Source organism: Cynocephalus volans, chromosome 13 (assembly GCF_027409185.1).
Source record: "Cynocephalus volans isolate mCynVol1 chromosome 13, mCynVol1.pri, whole genome shotgun sequence".
Classification (NCBI taxonomy): Eukaryota; Metazoa; Chordata; class Mammalia; order Dermoptera; family Cynocephalidae; genus Cynocephalus; species Cynocephalus volans.
Window position 1 is genome coordinate 33,350,627 of NC_084472.1, and position 6,000 is coordinate 33,356,626.

Here is a 6,000-nt window from a genome sequence, read left to right on the forward strand (position 1 = left end):
GCATGTGAGAGTGTGTGTGTGTGTGTGTGTGAGTGTGTGCTGGGGAGTCACACCATAGGGGCTTCTCCTGGCTCACAAGGAAACTGGAACTGGTCACAGTCCCTCAGTCGGGAGGTGGTGGCTTCCTGACCCATGGCTCTTAGAGTCAGTGATAAATAAGGCAGAACCTAGGGGGAGGTTCCTGGGAGGACTTAGAAGTTAAACCAGGACAAGGTTTAATTTGGGAAGCAGATGTGTGTTCTTAACCACCGCATTGTGCTCAGGGACTGCTGCTTCCCCAGCTGTGGACAAAAGGCTGTCTTCAGGCCTCAGAGACTCGAGCTGGAGGGGAGGAAGGGACCTGCTAAAGGGCCTGCTTTTGGAATCCAGTCCCTTTGGAGTCAGATCAAAGACGTCTTAGGATAATGGAATTTAAGGCTCAGTCCTACTCTTTCCTACTTTACTGGGATTCTTAAGATCAGAGTATGCGCTTTGGAAACCTGACTGTTTTTTCTCATCTGATTGATTGATTGGTTGATTAATTAATTGAATGCTCTGGCCTGCAGACAGATGTAATTTGAATAAGTTGCCAACATTTAGAAAGAGAGAGCCATTGGAAGGTCTGAACACGTTAAGCCCTGATTCCTGGGGCTGAGCAGGTAGGGCATTTGTGCACTCTCCAGCCACACCCAGCTGCCCAGCTTCTCACTATAGGCCACCTGCCTGTGCCTCTGGACACTTGAGTTTGGAGCCCTGAGGTACGTCTCTGTGAATACTCTCACACTGACATGCTAGAGGTGTTCTATGCACCTCAAAATAACCAGTTTTCTGAAGCAAAAGCAGCTATTTTCCACCTGTTTTGAGCTTCTGGTTTCTCCTCTGTGTCTCCAAGTGTGGGTTCATCCAGCAGCCAGTGGACTTGGGCAGGGGAGAGGACAGGGCTGCACTTGACTAGGATCTGAGAAGTGTTAATCAGGGGGACAAGGTCAGCTTTCAAATGTGGTTCACATGGTGGAGCTGGTGGGGGTGGGTTTCTTACAGATCAGTTGTGGGCTGCGAGTTTACAGGAAGATATGGCAACTTTATAAGAGTAGTCCATATTTGAAGCTATTTGCCTATTCAGATATAAACTCTACAGAAATTTTGACCCATAGGGAATTATTTTTCTTTTTTTCAAAGGTGTAAGGAACTTGGGAGAAATGAAAATATATATAATCCTATTTTTAACATATTTTTCAATAATATTGTCACCTTAAAAATTTATGAGTGTAAACACTTATTAATTATAAATTGTTGATAATATATGCATTGAGATGTGAAAACATATAACAAAGTCATATGCTTTCAGTAGAAAATGAAGAGCTCTTTATTTAAAAGGCCATATCTTTTCTAGAACATAACACATGCATTTTAGATACTCAGGGAACTAGACCATAGGACCTCCTAAGGGCCTGGAGCTCTGAAGCTCTATGGAAATGCATCTCCTATTTTTCATCTAGTCAAATGGTAAAACAGTTCTGTAAAACTCCGTCTGCTTATCGGTTATGCTGTCTCTAGCTGTGCTCTAACTAACATCGTAATAAGAATTGCATTTTTCTGTCTCCCGACTTAGATTTAAATCTTGCAATCACCGCTGGGAAGTGAGCTGTATCATCTTGAGAAATCAGACCACAGAGATGGGTCTGCAGCTGGCAGGCTCGGTCACCTTTAATCGCTTAACCCTTCGAATCAAAGGATGGGTTGTAGCAGCAGATCTCTTCTCCAGAATTTGCCATGGCAGATTTTCTCAAGGAAAAGCTCGGAGTTAAAATGGAACAGAGTGTGTACGGCAAAAACCTCACCTTGTAAATTGACTTTTGTGGCTATACGCAGGACTGGTTTTATATGTATCTCTATGTAACTCTCTCCTTGTGGGCATGTGTCCATGTTTGGGTACATGTGTGACTGTTATGTGTATGTACATGTGCTTTTGTGTGAAAACATGCAGTGAGTCTGTATGTGCATCTGTGAATGTGAGTATGTGAATGTATGTGGACATGTTGTGTTTCTAAGGAAAATTCTTAATGTCATAAAATAAGATCCAGGCTCTCCAAGGCTGGTATGGTAGATGTTCGAAAAAAATGTTTGTAATAATTCCCTTCTTTGTATTTGTACCCTTGTATTAGTGTCCTCCTAATCTGACTCTGGGCTTGGCCATGTGCTTTTCTTTAGTTTAGGGCATGTTACCAAATGAGACCCAGAGACCTGAAAAATAATTACACATTGATGTTGTCTTCTCCTGCTGTTCTTGGGAACCCTCAAATATCATACCACAATGTCAATGAATCTGGGCTGGCCAGCTGAAAATATATGGCCCAGTCACTTCTGTCACCCCAGCTGACAGCCATCACCAACTACCAGACATATGAATGAGGCCATCTTAGAACCAGTAGCCTCCACCCCACCTGCGAGCTCTCTGCAGTCACAAGTATGAGCCCAGGGGAGCCCAACAGAAGAACCATCCTGCTGAGCCCAGCCCAGATTGCTGACCCACCTAATCATGAGTTAATACTGAATGATTGCTGTTTCAAATCACTAAATTTTGGAGTGGTTTTTCACACAGACTGAAATAATTAACTGTTCTAGTTGGTAATAGAAGGAAAAATCTTTCTATTGGAGGAAAGTGTGTTTAGTGAGAACCTGTGGGCATAAATTATAAGAAGACATGTAATTCCATGTCTAAACAGTCTTTAAATCCTGGTCTTGCTTTATAAGTTAAAAAACATAAAAATGAGCTCTTACTGGAGGTTCTATCATTAATTCTTACACAGAAGTACACATTAACAAGTATGGACATAGAAAACAATACTTTACTGAGGACTTGGGAAGAAAGTCAGGGAGAAACAAACCCAGAGAGGATGCTCTAGTTTATAATCTGATGTAGAAGTTATGGCTTGGTCTCTGGAAGTGAGAGGATTTGTCTCATCCTGGCTCCCAGCCTGTCTCCATGGGGCCAGCATCTCTTTAGCATCCATTGCCCAGGAGCTCACCACAGGCATCTGGACTCCTTAAAAAACAGCTCCTATAAAATGAAGCTCTGAGAGAAATAAGGTTCTCTTTCCTGCCTGAGGCCTGCCTTTCGGGAAACTGCCACCTCTTTGGATAATTGACTCTAGGGATGATTGTCCCTCTCAGGGGAGACCTCATGCACTTCCACAGACAAGACCTTTACCCTACAGACCACGATAGGATATTAGGATATAATGAACAGCCTATTCTAGATTGCTCTACTTATTAACATACAGAAGCAGAGGTTGGATGAGAAAATTCTGTGTGTGTGCGTGCATGCGTGCATGCGTGCGTGTGTGTGTGTGTGTGTGTGTGTGTGCGTGTGTGTGTGAATACAAGAATATTGGCATAGAAATGAGGGGCCGGCCCTGTGGCTCACTCGGGAGAGTGAGGCCACAGGTTCGGATCCTATATGGGGATGGCTGGTGCGCTCCCTGGCTGAGCGTGATGCGGACCATGCCGTGCCGAGGGATGCAATCCCCTTACTGGGTCAAAAATTTAAAAAAAAAAAAAAAAAAATGAGGACACATGACTTTTGCAGTTCCAGTGTCAGTCTTACTTTATGAGAATTCTTACTTGGTTTAATTGAGGGAGTTTAGGGCAGAATTAATTTGCCATGACTATCAGTACTTTGGGTCTGAAAGATATTTTATTTCTGAGCCCTCTCTTAAAACACAGGAGTACTTACTAACACCTTTGCTATCGGGTAACACCTAAATACGAAATAGAGGAGTTAAGGCAGAGGGTGGACACTTTAGAGCTCTTAGGAGACTCTGTTGGATGTGTGGGTACAAAGTACTTATTACGTTTCATACTTTAGAGTGTATCCAGGCCTGGACCTCCCCAGCCTTTTTAGAAATAAATGCATCTGACACAATGCTTGAAAACATGTGCTACATCAATTAGGTCAAAGACTCAATATGACTTACCTTTTTTGGGTAGATTTAGGGACACTATGTACGAGAGGAAAAAGATAGGAGAGGGTGGGATTAATATTATTGTTATTAACAAAAAAGAAACTAGATTTTATTAAGTACTAGCTATTGTCAAGCCTGTACGAAGCCCCTATCCACATGTGTGTATTATTACTGCTCCAGTTTTCAAGAAAAGGAAACTGAGATCCTTAACTGAAAAGCTCAAGTGTGTTGTACGTGGCTGCTGGTGAGCGTCAAAACTAAAACTTTAATAGGGCAGGCCTGTCTGATGTTAAAGTTCTGCTTTTGTTTTTATTTAAATTTGTTATGAAATATTTCAACCACATAGAAAACTTCAGAGAACAATACAACAAGCACCCATGTACCCATCATCCAATTTTGTTAGATCTTACTATTCTGCTACACTTGCTTTATATTCTATGGTTTTTTTTTTTTTTTTTTTTTAAGTTGGGATATTTGTCTTTTTAAAATTTATGTGTAGAAATTCTTTGTGGGGTCTGGATATTAATTCTGTGGGTTGAAACTATCTCCACTTTATTTATGGTGACATTCAACAACAGCAATTTTCATTTATTTAAATTTAACCAGATGTTATTTGTGTTTGATTTGATTAGTTTTTTTAGGAAGTTTTTTCTAGTTAGTGATTGTGTGTCCTTTCTTTTTGTTTTTTACATTCATTATTTCATTTAGTCATTTAAAATCATTCCTTCAGATATTTAACACATATTTATTGCATGCAAGTTGTCTTTTTAAACTTTTTTAAGTAAACAAATAAAAATTATATATATGTATGTTGTACGGTGTGATGTTTTGAAATATGTGTACATTGTGGAATGGCTTAATCAAACTCATTAACATATGCATTACCTTACATACTTTTTTTTGTGGTGAGAACTAAAATCTATTCTCAGCAATTTTCACATATGTGACGTATTGTTATTAACTGTAATCACTAAACTGTATAATTGTTCTCTTGAAATTATTCCTTCTGTCTAGCTGGAGTTTTGTGTCCTTTGACCAAAATCTCCCCGATCGTCTCTCCACTTCCCCAGCACCTACTTGGTAATCACCGTTCTACTCTGTGTTCCTATGAGTTTGACTGTTTTAGATTACACATACAAGTGAGATCATACAGTACTTGTCTTTCTGTGCCTGGTTTATTTTGCTTAGTATAAAGTCCTCCAGGTTCATCCATGTTTTTGAAAATGACGGAATTTTCTTCTTTTACAAGGCTGAATAATATCCCATTGTGTATATAAACCACATTTTCTTTATCCATTTATCCATTGATAAACACTTAGGTTGATGCTATAACTTGGCTTTTGTGAATAGTGCTGCAATAAACATGGGGGTGCAGATATCTCTTTGGCATGCAAATTTCTTTGCTTTTTGGTATATACCCGGTAGTGGAGTTGCTGGATCATATGTTAGGTCTATTTTTGTATTTTTGAGGAATCGTCATACTGTTTTCCATAATGGCTGTACTAATTTGTATATCCTATTTTTGAAATATTTTCCTTTGTTATCATGAAGATATTCTTTTCTTTTCCAATTTCTAGAGTTTCCTCCCCTTTAGATTTCACATCTATCTGGATTTTAACGTTTGTGAATGGAATGAGGTAGAGATCTTTCAATTTTCCCAAATGGAAAATGACTTATCCCAGGGCAATTTACCCACTAGTACAATCCTCACCTCATCTATAATCTATTCTGCGCCATAAGAAATCTGTCTCTTTCTGACAGAGTTTGTATTCTGTCTCGTTGTTCTGTTGTGTATTGCTGTGTCAGTACCACACTATTGCTTTATTATAAAACTTGAGATATGTCATTTCTTTTCACGATATTCTTCAATTTTGTCTTTAGATAATTTTGGCCTCTTATTCTTTCACATGCATTTTAGAATTCATCTTGTGTAGCTTTGCATAAAACCCTGCCAAAATATGGATTATAATTGCAATGAATTTATATATTAATTTGGGAGTAGAATTGCACCTTCATGCAATTGAGTCATTCTAACCATGAAAAGTGATATATTTGT